Genomic DNA, 15,062 nt, shown 5'->3' with positions numbered 1-15,062 from the left:
ATGGGAGACGAAGGGGGAAACCGAGAAGCCGACACCCAGACAGAACAGGGCCGGCCAGAGGTAGCGTCCTCACCCCCCAGCCCATCTGCCCTGGGCTCCGAGGGGGCCCTGGTGACGCCCCAGGACCCCTGCCCGGATGACAGGGTGCGGCCCTCCTGGCCTGATTTGGGGGAAGCCTGGCCCCCGGTAGGTTCCCGCTAACGTCCCCGCGTGTGGCGTACACACCCCCCGGCTGTCCCAACAGACGGAGGCATAAGGCACCGGGTGACACAGACACACAGGGGGAGCTGGGCTCTCAGCCGGGGACGCGGCGGCACGAGACTCCGGCTCTTCCCTGCGCTCACACACGTGCCGTGTGAAAGCCTGAAAATGCAGCCCACCGGATACCCTTCAAATTTGAGCCAAGCCACCCGAAATAAGAGACTCAAGGATGTCCTAGCAGAGGTCAAGGGGTACTAGAGAGCCCCCAGCAGGCCGGAAAGCTCAGCGAGGGGACAGGATGGAGCCCTGCTGACCCCTGGGCACGGAGCAGGACTGAAGGAAGGCGGGTGATGTCCCGCCGTCCACAGAGAGAAGCCTGGACCCCTGCTGCTACGTGCCCTCCCAGATCACACGTGGAAGCCCTACCCCCAGCCCCCATGTGACTGTATTTGGAGGTGGGGCCCCTAAGGAAGCAGTGGAGGTTAGTGGTCATAGCGTAGGGCCCCCGACGGGATTAGCATCCTCACAAGAAGAGGAGACACCCGAGCTCGGTCTCCAGGGCGGCAGGACACCGGGGAGGTGGCGAGTGAGCCAAGTGTCCTCGCCAGGCACCGACCCCGCTGGCACCTGGGCCTCAGCCGTCCAGCCTCCAGACCCTGGGGAGTGAGCTCCTGTGGTCTCCGCCCCCATCCAGGGTATTGTGAGGGCAGCCCACGCAGACTGGACGCCTGCCTCACTCCACACACAAGCCGTGGCCTCAAAAGATAAGGACTAACCACGAGAGGCAAAGCGACACATTTTAGAAGGAAATGTGGACAATCTTAACAATCCAAGGGGGAGAAAAATTCCAAAAACCCAAAAGCACCGGCCCAAAGAGGAGAGGAACACACCTGAGTACCGCGAGGGGAGGACGCATGTCCATCCAGAGGCCGCCCGAGAGGCAGACAAACCCGTCTCAACGATCAGCCGCACGCAGGAGACGGGTTAATGATTCGGGATGCGGGAGGCACTTCCACAGACCAGCGAGGAAAAAGCAACAGAAGCGTCAACGAAAGACAAGTCTCCGCAAAGTCAAATACCGTCAAGGACCAGAGCAGTTGGAAGTTGCCTGTCCTCCGAGACAGGGGCTAAACCGGGGCCAAAACCGATTGTCGAGAGGATGCGCGCTTCCCCGGGACCCGGCAATTGCACTGCTCCGAGACCAAGGCGCAAGGGACCTCACACGTGGGCTCGTAGCCGGCAAAGGGTGTTTGCGGACGGCCAGGCCCACGGGCAAGATGACAAGTGACCTGCGGGCGTGACTGCTCAGGAGGACCCGTCGGCCGTAACCTGACATGAGCTACCCTCAGCGGCAGAGACGCATCTTCCAAAATCAAACCAAATAAAGAATCAATACGAAGTGACGTACTGACGTCCATAAAGCGGGCTCTGTGAAATGATGCCCTTGTTACCAAACTAAAAAAGAAGCAAAACGGACAACGTGTTGCTTCAGGATGCGCAGGTATGAGACGAAATCCTTCTGGTCAGTGGAAGACCAGAAGCGGTGGGTCAGCGCTGGGCGGGTCGGCTGCTAAGGGCACGCGTGCCCACTCCGTTGTATGTTTTATAACACACGTGAGTCCCGTGCTCTCGAAGCGCCTCAAGTGCTGCAGTAAACAATATACGATCAGGATTGTAAAAACACAGAGGGAGGGGCCAGAGGCAGCAACAACGACGTGGTTATAAACCAGTTTCAGATTTTAATAGTAACACAGAGCTCTGAGTCTGCACAGAAAGGCCCCGGCCGCTGCATGCGATCCCGCCCCAGGGGCCCACATCCACTCCCCCACCGGCTCGCACCCTGACCAGAGGGGAGCAGCGCCTGTGGACGTGCGCTTCACACCCACGGCAAAACACCGACCAGCAGGGCTGCCTCAGGGAGCCACGGCACTGATGTGACACTGCTCCCAGGCCACGGAAGTTGCAGACGTGCAAGTTAAGGGAGGGGAACCAGGGGGTAAAGTGGTGAGCAGGCAGGAGGGGGCCACATCCTCCAGGCCCCTCCCGACGACCAGCCCTCCTGGGGGAAGGGTCAGTGCATGTCCTGCGCACGCAGGACCGCCGTGCAATGTCGGGCAGAGGTGTGACCGTGCTGTTGTCTTTAACGAGAGACCGAGCATGGTTTCAGGAGGTGCCTCTTGGCAAGGAGGGGAATGTGGTGGGTAATTTCATGTGTCAGCTGCCTTGGGCCACGGTGCCCAGATCTGTGGTCAAACATTATTCTGGATGTTTCTGTGAGGGTGTTTCTGGATGAGATGAACGTTTAAACCAATGGCCTCTGAGTGAAGCAGACTGCCTTCCGTAATGAGGGTGGGCCTCGTCCAATCAGGCGAAGGCCTGAAGAGACCCCCCAAGGCTGACGTCCCCCAGCGAGAGGAAGTCCTGCAGCAGATGGACTTCGGACCTGAACTTCGGCAGTGGCTCTTCCTGCATCCAGCCTGCAGCCTCCGTGACCATGTGAACGAATCCCTCACAGTGAATACTCTCTCTACACACACGTCCTGTTTATTCTCGTCTGGAGAACTGACTCACATGAACCCTCAGGTGGTACTTTCCATTACTCCCCACCCCAGGCAGAGACAGGAAGGTGCCGTCAGAGACCCTGGCAGTGCACAGCCCGGCTCCACACCCTGGCATCACTTCCGGCAGAGGCAGGGGAGCCCCTGTGGTGTCCAATCCACACCCATGTTGCCACCCGGAAAGCAGTGCCCAGGTGACTTACAAGGAACCACAAGGGACAGCAGGGCATCCTGCATTGAAAAAAATATATACAGTTTTTGTTCTGAAGTAATTTCAGACGTACAGGAAGTTGCAAAGACAGTTCAGAGAGCTCCTGTGTAACCTGCCGGCAGTTTCCCCTCGGTTAGCATTGCTCCGACACGGTGTGAAAAAGAAAAGGACACACGTGCTCAGAGAACACGCATGTGCAGAGCGCTTCCCGGGGCGGGCGCTCTGGGGATGACCCGCCCCACCGCCCGCTGCACCCACCGCGGGCCCTGCGTGTCCACCTTCCCATTCGGCCGATCTCAGTGGTAAATGGTCCTGAAGCCCAGCCGGGTGGGCTGGCAAGGCCTCCATGGGAAGCGGGCCCTGAGGGGTGGCTCTGGCTGACCCCACAGCTGCTCCGCCGGGTATCCTGGTGGGTCAGGAGGCTCCAACTCGGTCACCATGTCAAGGCCGACTTCGGAGTCAGAGTTGCTCAAAGTCAGAGCCTGCTGGGCACCTTGAGGTGTCCGGTCGCCTCCACGGTGCCCGTGCTCTGGACGGACACAGAGCGGGAACGACAGTGGGTCCTCATGGCCCCGTCTGCTCAGCCGCTCCTATACCTTCTCTCAGCCTGAACGACACCCTCAAAGAAGCTCTCTGCTTGTCTTCGGAGTCCTATAATTAGGACGGCTGCAGGGAACTTTAATGAGCTCAGTTTCTATGGCAATGGAGCATCTTGAGGGCTCTGACAAGGCGAAGAAAATACACTTTAAAAAGGGAGCTTAGAGCAACAGACCTTGAAACAAACCAGGCAGCCCCCAGATTTTGGGGGGAACATGGGGTGCTCTGAATTTTCAGGGCAGATCACGAAGCTACTGGAAGCCTCTCTGTTTGCTGGACACGGACCCACCGCCCAGATGACCAGCCCAGCACAACCCCCGACAGCCCTAGAGCACCTCGAAACTGTGGCGGAAGTGCTCCGGCAATGGGGCGTGTGGGTCAGCCGAAAGCCTTCCTGGTGGTTCCGGGTTGGTGGCCAGCCCGAGGCAAGGCCAGGGAGCTGGTGAGGGGCCCTCGTCCCTCAGGCTGGGGGTGGGGTCCTCAACAGAGCGCGCGCTGCCGGCCCCAGGCCCAGCTCCCTCCGGGCGAGTGGCGTCCCCTGGGGTCCATGCTCAGGAGGGCGGGGCCCGTGTCCAGTGGGCAGCGCACTCCCTCAGGCCACCCTGTCCTCACCGACCACACATTCCACCAGAAGGCTCCTACCGCAGGCTGCACGTGACCCTCTAGAAGCAGGAGTCTGGGGTTTACGTGGGATGCTGGCCTGGCCATGGGCCACGTATCTGGCGCTGCTGAGAAGCCTGGTGGCCGCACAGGCTGGGGGTCCCGAGGGACGGTGGCCAGTGTGGACAAACCGTCCCAGGAAGCCCACGGAGCCACACAGCTCGCCTGCATTTCCCAGTGGCTGGTTTCACCCGACCGTGGATCCGGCAGCCCACTGCTACGCACACCAGATGGTCGCTGTGTCTCAGGAGGGACCGGGCACTGCCCCCAAAGCCGTGTGACCCAGACCCATGTCCTCCTGTGGCTCTGTGGGTCATGCTGGGGGCGGAGCAGCAGTGAGCAGGACACAGCAGGGCCGGTGGGGTCGCCCCCTCCAGGGCCCTTTCCCTCGTGGCTTCCCGCCCCTCACTCTGATCTGTGTCCCAGCAGAAGACGCAACTTAGAATCCGCTGCTCTGAGAGGTGGGTGAGGGGCCTGAGGCTGCAGACGCAGACCTGGGAAGGGTCTCAGAGCCAGCCTGGCAGGAAGCCAGCCACGTGGGCACAGCGGCAGTTCGGTCCTATCAGCGGGCCCGGCTCCCACAGAAGCCTGCCTTCCGCACGTGGTCCCGACGTGGCCCCCAAGCCTTGGCATTGCTGGCGCGGAGCTGACCTCATCTGGGTCTAAAGCAATCCAAGGGCGACCCCAGGGATGTCATGGGTCCAGGGCCGTCACGTGACTGAAACCACCCAATCAGGCTGCAGAGAGGGGCCTCCCTCTGAGGCCAGGTCGCCCCTCCCTGGGCAGTGGAGCAGGGACACAGGGCCCGGGCGTGGTTGGCTGCGTGGACGAGGCGGGGCCAGCCCCAGGGTATGGCCACGGGAAGAGAGAGTGACCAGGGCCAGGCTTGCCACCCCACACTGCCGCCTCTGGACACGTGCTGTGGGGATGTCCCTCGGGGGGACTGCCCATCAGCTGCGGCCACAGCTCTCTGGAGCAGGTGCCGGCGTCGTGGCCCGGCAGCACCGGTGGGGCCTCCCGCAGAGAGGAAGCTGGGGACCGGGACCAGCATGCAGTTCGTTTCCCTGAGCCTCACGCACGGCAGGGAGAAGAGGCGCGAGGGTCCCCCCAGTGTGACGCGCTGTGTGCAAAGCGGCGGGGCAGACACGTGTCCCCTGAGGCTCAGCCACACCTGCAGGAGTCCACCTGCCGGACACCTTCCCTGGTGGCCAAGATGGACATCTGAGCTGTGCCCGTGAGGACACAGCGGCTGAAGGTCAGGACGCTAGGCTCCGTGGACAGGAGAGTGGCCACCGGGGGTGGGGAGGGGAAAGGGGTGTCTCCCTCGAGGAGTGGCTGACGGACGCACCCTGACCCAGCGCCGGAGCCCCGAGTGGCGGATTCACTCCCACAAAGGCTCCGAGGGACGGGGGGGCCGGCACATGCGAGAGACCCAGCGAAGGACCAGGTTCCTGATGTTTGTAAAGAGAAATGCTTAAGTAAAGAAAGGTCTTCTGCTCCCCAGGACAGGAGCTGTGAGGACCGGACGGCGTCCTCCGTGTACAGCAGGGGCCCGGCCAGCACCCAACACCGGGGTTCAGGGCGACCAAGCCATCCAGACAGACCCAAGGGCCCATCCCTGTTGGCTCGAGCTGCTGTCACAGGGCCCCAGACGCCCCAATAAAGAACAGACCTCGACGAGGCACAGGGGGCACAAGGCCAGGGCTACACCCTAGGGGTTCCCAGAAAGGGCAGGCCTCCCAGGGCTCCTCAGAGCTGTCCCTTTGTCACCAAACACCATGAGTTAAGAAACCCATCCTAGGAGGTGCTTTGAGAGGGAGGGGGATACTATAACAGTTCAACTTTCCCACAGTTTTTATCACAAAGATACAAATTTGTCATGAAATGAGTTGAGTTTTGATGAAACGTCTGACCAATGTTTTCAGAAAGATCCTCTGGAAAAACGTACACCAACTTGCAAGCGATCTGTTGCAGATGAGTTCCGCCGAACCACTTCCCCTCCATGCAGGCGTCCTCCTTTACGGACTCACTTCTTATAAACGGCACGAGCCCTGGAGCTACTCAGAACCCACCTGTGCTGCAGGGGCCCGCGTTTCCCCCAGACCCGCTGCACCTGCGGCCCGGAGCACAGGGCCAGGCCGACGGGAGAAGACCTCGGGCCGGGAACACGGGCACCCCGAATGTGCCGGGGGAAATGATGAGAGGGGACTGAGGACGCAGCCCCTCCAAAGACAGCCAGTGGCGGCTGGACCACAACAAGGACGGGCCGGCATCACGGCCAGACGTGCGGATCAGAATGGGAGACAAGGCTGGTTCCCGGGAGGCCAAGCGGAGAGTGAGGCCCGGTGCTCGTGGGATCCAACTGCAGATGAAAACTGGGGTTCAGGGCAGCCGAGACAAGACCGCCCCAGGGGCCACCTGGGTCCTCCCGGGACCCACAGACAGGCTGCAGCAGAGTCTGGGGGCTGGAGGCCCGGGTTCTGGCGATGGCGTCTGCCAGCTTACTCGGCAGAGGGGCTCCTGGGGTCTCTTCTCCTGTGGCACAAGCACCCCTCCCCACGACCCCATTGCCACATACACCTGGGGTCGGGGCCTCCACACAGGAATTTGGGGGGCACGTTTGGTCCAAAACAATCTGCTCCTGGCCCCCCCAGATTCATGCCCCTCTCACACGCAAAAGACACCCACTCCATCAATAGCCCCGAAGCCTTCACTCCCGCAGCAACACTGACGTCCAAAGTCTCACTGAAACATCTACACCGGGGCGGGGGGGGGGGGGGGTGACACTCAAGGCGCCCCCGGCCTGGACCTGGGAAAGTTGTGTGTTTCCAAAATGCAATGTTGGGGGACTTCCCTGGTGGTCCAGTGGTTAAGACTCGGGGCCCTCACTGCCGAGGGTGCAGGTTCAATCCCTGGTCGGGGAACTAAGATCCTGCAAGCCACATGGAGTGGCCAGAAAACAAAAAACAAAAACAAAATGCAATGTTGGGACAGGCACAGGGTGGTCAGTCCCACTCCAAAAGGAGAAAGAGAAAAGGAGCGAAAGCAACAGGTCCCCAGCAAGCCCCAGACGTGGCCAGACAAATTCGCCAGATCTTTAAGGCTCTAGAATAACCTCTTGGGTTTCATGTTCTGCCCCCCAGCCTCACTGGAGTGGCGGGGTGACCCCCCACTACGAGGCTCTCTCAAAGTCCCAGAGGAAAGGGGAATGTGGAGAAATGAACCAGAAATCCAGGCTGCCCTTCAAGGCATTTGCTGAGTCCCACGCTGCACAAATCCGGGGCAAAAGGCCAAGAAATCAAGCAGAAAGAGCTGCGAAAAGGTTAAAAAAAAAAAAAGCTCGGTGGAGATTTCTGGCTGACTCACAGTGCTGGGGAGACAAAAGCTGGAGATTGGGGTCCTGGTGACCCCCCAGATTTTTCCAGCTGTAATTACTAAAAGATATTAAAGGAAAATGAAAAACAGACCAGCCTCAACAGAATCAAGGTGACTCACCCACACTCCATCTGCTGGGATAAAGTCAAATCCTTTCAAGAGGAAAATAACCTCACTCAGAGCTCCTACACTTCTTCAAACACAGTATCTGATATTCAGTAAAAAGTTACCAGGAAGGTCAAGAAATAGGAGCATCTGACCAAATAGTCAATAAAAATGGCCTCCCAGGGGATTCCGATATTCTACGTATGTTGAAAAAGGTAAAATGAGAGAATTTCACCTGTGAACTGGGTCTGTGAAAAAAGGAATCACATTCTAAAAACCCGAGCATTTTAGAAATTCTCGAAGTGAAAATGCAATGATTGAAATGAATAATTCAGGAGACAGATTTAAGGGCAGGTTAGACAAAATAAGACATAGTAGTAGAAAAGATCCAGATTGCAACACAGTGGGGGGAAAACCGGGATGGAAGAAAGTGCAGGAAAGAGGAAGAGGGCATATGGGACACGGTGAAAAGACATGGATGTGGCGCCTGGGGGACAAAGGGAGAGGGGACGGGCACCATCTGAAAGGACGCGGCTGATATATTACAGCAGAGACAAAAGACACTGTGCCACAGATCCAAAAAACTCTACAAACCTCAGGATAAATTCAACATTCCCCCTCTTTTGCAAGGCTGCTAAAACAGAAGAACAAAGACCATTTTAAGGCAGCCAAAGAGGAAAGAGAAGCAACCAAGGGAGTAACGGGGGGACAGGCGAGTCTCCAACAGAAACGGCTGAGGCCAGGTGACGCACCAGACGTGCTGAAAGAGCAACGCTGCCCACCTGGGCTCCACACCCAGAGAAAATGGCCTCAGAAACGAAGGCAACAGAAAGCTGTTTGCACAGAAACAAAAACCAATTAGTTGTCAGCAAATCTCTGCTAGAAGAAATACTAAAGGGAGTTTCTCGGGAAGGAAGATGGTCTCGGACGCAAGCACGGTGCTGCAACGTGGGCATCAGAAGGGGGATCTGAACGCACGCTATTTCAAACAACACTAACAATGGCTGTGGGGTTTAAAATATAAGTAAAATGTACACACATGACAACAATAGCATAAAAATTGATAAGGGGATAAATAAGACTAAAGCGTTGTAAGGTTCTTGCCTTACCCAGAAATAGTAAAAACAGTAACTTAAGGTGCATTCCAACAATGTTTCTTAAAATTCCTAAGGTAGCCAGAATATTTTTTATTTTATTTTATTATTTTTTAAAAATAATTTATTTATTATTTATTTTTGGCTGTGTCGGGTCTTTGTTGCTGCGCGGGCTTTCTCTAGTTGTGGCGAGCGGGGGCTGCTCTTCGTTGCTGTGCGCGGGCTTCTCGTTGCAGTGGCTTCTCTTGCTGTAGAGCACGGGCTCTAGGCGCACGGGCTTCAGTAGCTGTGGCTCACGGGCTCCAGAGCACAGGCTCAGTAGTTGTGGTACACGGGCTTAGTTGCTCCGAGGCATGTGGGATCTTCCCGGACCAGGGCTCAAACCCGTGTCCCCTGCATTGGCAGGTGGATTCTTAACCACTGCGCCACCAAGGAGGTCCCTATTCTTTTTTAAAACATTTATTTATTTTATTTTTGGCTGTGTCGGGTCTTAGTTGCACACGCAGGCTCCTTGTTGCAGCATGCAGGCTTCTCTCTAGTTGTGGCGCGCAGGCTCCAAAGCGTGTGGGCTCTGTAGTTGTGGCACGTGGCTTCTCTAGTTGTGGGTTGCATGCTCAGTAGTTGCGGCACGCAGGCTTAGTTGCCCCACGGCACGTGGGATCTTAGTTCCCCAACCAGGGCTCGAACCCGTATCCCCTGCATTGGAAGGCGGAGTCTTAACCACTGGACCACCAGGGAAGTCCTGCTAGAATTTTTTTTTTTTTTTGGCTGCATTGGGTCTTCGCTGCTGCACGTGGGCTTTCTCTAGTTTTGGCGAGCAGGGGCTACCCTTTGTTGTGGTGTGTGGGCTTCTCATTGTCGTGGCTTCTCTTGTTGCAGAGCACGGGCTCTAGGTGCACGGGCTTCAGTAGCTGCAGCACACAGCCTCAGTAGTTGTGGCTCACAGGCTCTTGAGCGCAGGCTCAGTAGTTGTGACACACGGGCTTAGTTACTCCGCAGCATGTGGGATCTTCCTGGACCAAGGATCGAACCTGTGTCCCCTGTATTGGCAGGTGGATTCTTAACCACTGTGCCACCAGGGAAGTCCCTAGAATATTTTTTTAAGTATATCTTTTAAAAGTATTACTTAACAAAGCTAATTAAAAGTGGGGTGGGGTGATAAAAAAAATAACACCTGATTAAACCAAAAGAAGGCAGGAAAGGAAGGCCAAAAGAAAGAACACATAGGTCAGTTACAAAATTAATAGTAAGCGGATTGATTTAAACTGTAACTTATCAGTATGACATTAAATGTAAATGAACTAAATGCTTCAGTAAAAGACATGGATTTCACACTAGGTCAAAAACAACAACTAACTTCTGCTTATGAGAGCTGCTTCCAAAATATGATACAGAAAAGTTGAGTATAAAGATGGAAAAAATATACCACATAAGCACTAAGATCCCCCCGTTCCCCCCAACACACACAGGCATAGTTATACTGATGTCAGACAAAGGAGACATAAATGGTAATAATATTTTTCATCTAAAAGAGTAACATTTCATGATGATAAAAGTGTCAATTCAAAAGGAAGATATAATGATCCTAAATCTGTACGCACCTAATATAGCACAAAATACATGAAGGAAAACCAAAAGAAGTCAGATTTCCAATAATTTAATACCTATAGATATTAAAGATATTTTAAAGGATAATAAAGATATGTACTATGTCAATAAGTATGACGTAGACTTTAAAATATCCTTAAAAACACAACTTACTAAAGGTGACAAAAGAAGAAATACAAAATCTGAATAGTTAATTTGTATTTTAAAAATTAAACCTAGAATTTAAAATGTTACCATGAGGAAAACTCCAGGCTCGTGGAGCTTTGCTATAAATTCTTCTAAATAATTAATTTAGAAATAACATCAGTCTTAATGTAAATCTTCCCAAGAATTAAAAAAAAAGCTCAGGGACTTCCCTGGTGGTCCAGTGGCTAAGAATCTGCCTTCCAATGCGTGGTGCCCAGGTTTGATCGTGGTCGGGGAACTAGATCCACATGCATGGCGCAACTAAGAGTTCGCATGCTACAACGAAGAGCCCGTGAGCTGCAACTAAGACCTGGCACAGCCAAAATAAATTAAATAAGATACATAACTATTTTTTTTTAAAGCTCAATTAATTTTTTAAGGCCAATATACCTCCATGTTTAACTCTGACAACGTTACAAAAAAAGAAAATTATAGGTCAATTTCTCTTGTAAACATAGTTGCAAAAATACCAAACAAATATTTGCAAACTGAATCCAGCAAAATATAGAAAGGATAACACATTATAGCCAAACAGGGTGAACTAAGTGAATGCAAGGTTGGTTTAACATTCAAAGCCAAATAATGTAATTCACTTTATTAACAGAATAAAAGAGAAAAGTATGTCAACAGATGAAAAAAAGTCCATCTGGTAAAATCCTATGTCATTCAGGATAAAACCCTCAACTAGGAATAAAATAGAACCTCCTTAATTTGACGATGGGAATTTACAAAAGAAAGAAAAGTCATTCAGCAAACAACATCCGTAATGGTAAAATTCTGAAAACTTTCCACTGAAATCTAGAACGAGAGGATGCCTGTTGTCAGCATTTCTGTTCCATAATGTTTTGGACACAGGCTCAATGTTTTGGAAAGATAAACAGTGCCAGTGCCACAAGGCAACAGCTGAAGGTTTGGAAATAGAAATGAAACTCACTGGCGAAATGGTAGTGTATATAGGAAACCCAAAGGGACCTGCAGATAAAATACTAGGATTTTTTTTTTAAGTTATTAATTTATTTATTTATGGCTGTGTTGGGTTCGTTGATTCGCCATTGTCACAAAATACACCACGGAGATAAATTTTAAAAGCTGTTTTTCACATTTAATATGACTACTTTATTTTTTTTAATTTATTTTATTTTATTTATTTTTGGCTGTGTCGGGTCTTTGTTGCTGCACACGGGCTTTCTCTCGTTGCGGCGAGTGGGGGCTACTCGTCGTTGCAGTGCACGGGGGCTTCTCATTGCGGTGTCTTCTCTTGTTGCAGAGCACGGGCTCTAGGCACGCAGGCTTCAGTAGTTGTGGCATGCGGGCTCAGGAGTTGTGGCTCGTGGGCTCTAGAGCACAGGCTCAGTAGTTGTGGCGCAAGGGCTTAGTTGCTCCACAGCATGTGGGATCTTCCTGGACCAGGGATCAAATCCGTGTGCCCTGCATTGGCAGGTGGATTCTTAACCACTGTGCCACCAGGGAAGTCCCAAAATACTAGGATTAATATGTGAATTAACAAGGTTGCTGGACAAGAGTTCAACAATCAACTGCATTTCTCCATACATTTTTATAAGCAAACAAATAGAAAACAAAATTATAAAAGGAACACCACTTAAAGCAGCATTAAAAAGTAAATGGCAGGGCTTCCCTGGTGGCGCAGTGGTTGAGAGTCCGCCTGCCGATGCAGGGGACACGGGTTCGTGCCCCGGTCTGGGAAGATCCCACATGCCGCGGAGCGGCTGGGCCTGTGAGCCATGGCCGCTGAGCCTGCGCATCCGGAGCCTGTGCTCCGCAACGGGAGAGGCCACAACAGTGAGAGGCCCGTGTAACGCAAAAAAAAAAAAAAAAAAAAAAAAAGTAAATGGCAGAGACTTACTTCCCTGGTGGTCCAGTGGTTAAGAATCTGCCTTCCAATGTAGGGGACGCGGGGTCGATCCCTGGTTGGGGAACTAAGATCCCACATGCTGCAGGGGAACTAAGACCTGATGCAGCCAAAAATAAAATAAAATAGATAAATAATAATAATTTAAAAAATCACCCAGAAGCAAAAACTAACAAATTCTTAAAAAAAAAAAAAAGTAAACGGCAGTGAAGTGATCTAACAAAAATTGTGCAGGACTGCTACACAGAAGACTACAAACGTTACTGAAAGAATTTAAAGAAGAGTTAAATCTATTTTCATGGATTGGAAACCTCAGTGCTGTAAAGATGTCAATTCTCCCATGTTGATCTATGAACTCAAATGTAATCCAAATTAAAAATCTCATTGGGTTTTGGGAAACTTATAACCAACTGTAAAATTCGTATAGAAATAGAAAAAGTAAAAAACAACCAAGATACTCTTGAAGAAAAACAAAATTGCAGGACTTAAAACACAATGATATTAGGAGCTATTATAACGCTGAGTTAGGGGACTTCCCTGGTGGCACAGCGGTTAAGAATCACCTGCTAATGCAGGGGACACAGGTTCGATCCCTGGTCTGGGAAGAGCCCACATGTCACGGAGCAACTGAGCCCGTGTGCCACAACTACTGAGCCTGTGCTCTAGAGCCCATGAGCCACAACTACTGAGCCCACGTGCTGCAACTACTGATGCCTGTGTGCCTAGAGCCCGTGCTCCGCCACAAGAGAAGCCACTGCATGAGAAGCCCGTGCACCACAATGACGAGTAGCCCCTGCTCGCCGCAACTAGAGAAAGCCCGCGCACAGCAATGAAGACCCAACATAGACAAAAAAAATTAAAATAAGTAAACAAATAAATAATAAAAAAAAGCTGAGTTAAAACTGTGTGATATTGGTGTAAAAGGCCAACAGGACAGGACAAGTCCAGAGACAGCCCGCCCCCACCCTGGACAATGTATGATAAGGATGTCACTGAATCGTGGTGAGAAAAGGATGGGTTTTCCTATAAGCGGTTCTGGATCAACTGGTTATCACCACGGCAGGGGGCCGGGCGGGTGCGCGGATAACCTCCGCCCCGACCTCACGCCATACACAAAACTCACTCCCAGGTGATGCAGGACAAATGAAAAGCTGCAATTTGGGCAGGAGAGAAAATACTCAGGACCTGGGGTTAAGGGGATATTTCTTTAACAGGATACAAAAAGCACTAATTGTAGAGTGAGCGTCCGGTTTTTGTTCATCAAGGGTGGAAAGGCAAGCCGCTGCGTGAGGGGAGGTGTTGGCAGCATCGCATCCACAACACACAAAGAGCTCCTGCACAGCAGGAGAACAGGTGCCCAGCCGATTCAGTTGTTTTTAAACAACCTGATTTTGAAACTAAGCGAAAGACTTGGACGGGCACCCGACAGCAGTGGGTCCTAAACAGCCCATTGGTGAGAAGGCGCTTAGCCGCTGGGGCAAAGAGGAGATCGGACCACGGCCACGAGGTGGGACCATTCACACATGCTCTCCTGCAAAGAGCTTCTGACAAGCCCGTGTGCTGCAGGGCGTGTGAGCGGGACCCCTACAGCCCGAGAAGAGAGTGGAAATGCAAAGTTATCACGACTGTGCTCCCGGCACACGCCTCCTAAAACCCTAGGAGCCCTGAGTGTCTTCTGTAAGCTGATGAGATTGGCTTCAGGTTGGGGGCTGTCGTCACGGTCCAAGGCATAATTAGACGGCTGGAACTTTCGGCCCCACACCCGCCCTCTGGGGAGGGGAGAGGGACGGGAGGTGGGCTGCCCCCCCCAGCCATTTCCCTCCCCTCTCTCCACACTTCAACACCATCTGCCCTGTCCTCAAAGATTTGAGCCTCAGGTCCCCATCTCTTTAGCTCAACACCAATGACCTTAACGTTCCCTGCCCTCATCAACACCGCAGACCTACATCCCTCAGGATCACCCACCTGCAGGCCTGCGTCCATGCCCGCACCCAACCTTCTCTCTGCCTGATGCCAGCCCACCTCTGTGACATTCCTCATCCAACCTAAGAGACCACCAACTGTCAGAAACACCGTGATTTTATGCACCAGAAAGAAAGAAAACGCTGCCGGCTAAACGGGGACACCCAGACCTGAACGAGGCTCTCCGATCTCAGCCGTGTTAGGAAGCGGGAGGCTGGTCCTAGAACTGATGGAACGCGGTGTGTGGGGGAGGCTCCTGGCTCTCCTGAAAGGAAGCCAGCCTGCCCTTCACCCTGCGCTGATCTCTTCCACTTGGGTGGATATCTGGGAGCCTCGATGGACAGATGGTCGGACAGGAGGCTGGACACACACACGTGCCAAATTCTTGTGACTCCTGAGCTTGAGGATCAGGTCGTGAGGAACGAGGACTGCGGGAAGGATCTGGACCCCCTGAAGCAGGAGCTCAGAGAGGCTCTGGCGAGGGTGGGATCCGTCCCAGGCAGGGCTGAGGTCCAAGTGGTGAGCTGGCGGGGCGCCGGGGGCCGCGCTCAAGAGTGAGTGCCCCCCAATGCAGGCCAGTGGCCACCCACAGTGGCAGCAGTGAGCGGCAGGAAGGGTGGTTCTCTTGGATAAAC

At 53.2% G+C, this 15,062-nt stretch overlaps 1 protein-coding gene across 1 annotated transcript in view; it reads right to left on the bottom strand.

Annotated features, from left to right (window-relative positions):
- Positions 1–15,062, bottom strand: part of PRKCZ (protein kinase C zeta) — a 98,672-nt gene that overhangs the window by 32,711 nt on the left and 50,899 nt on the right. The window lies entirely within an intron of this gene.

This window comes from Phocoena phocoena, chromosome 1, assembly GCF_963924675.1.
Source record: "Phocoena phocoena chromosome 1, mPhoPho1.1, whole genome shotgun sequence".
Classification (NCBI taxonomy): Eukaryota; Metazoa; Chordata; class Mammalia; order Artiodactyla; family Phocoenidae; genus Phocoena; species Phocoena phocoena.
Note: the sequence above shows the minus strand (reverse complement) of the source record. Positions and strands in the feature narration are given on the sequence as shown.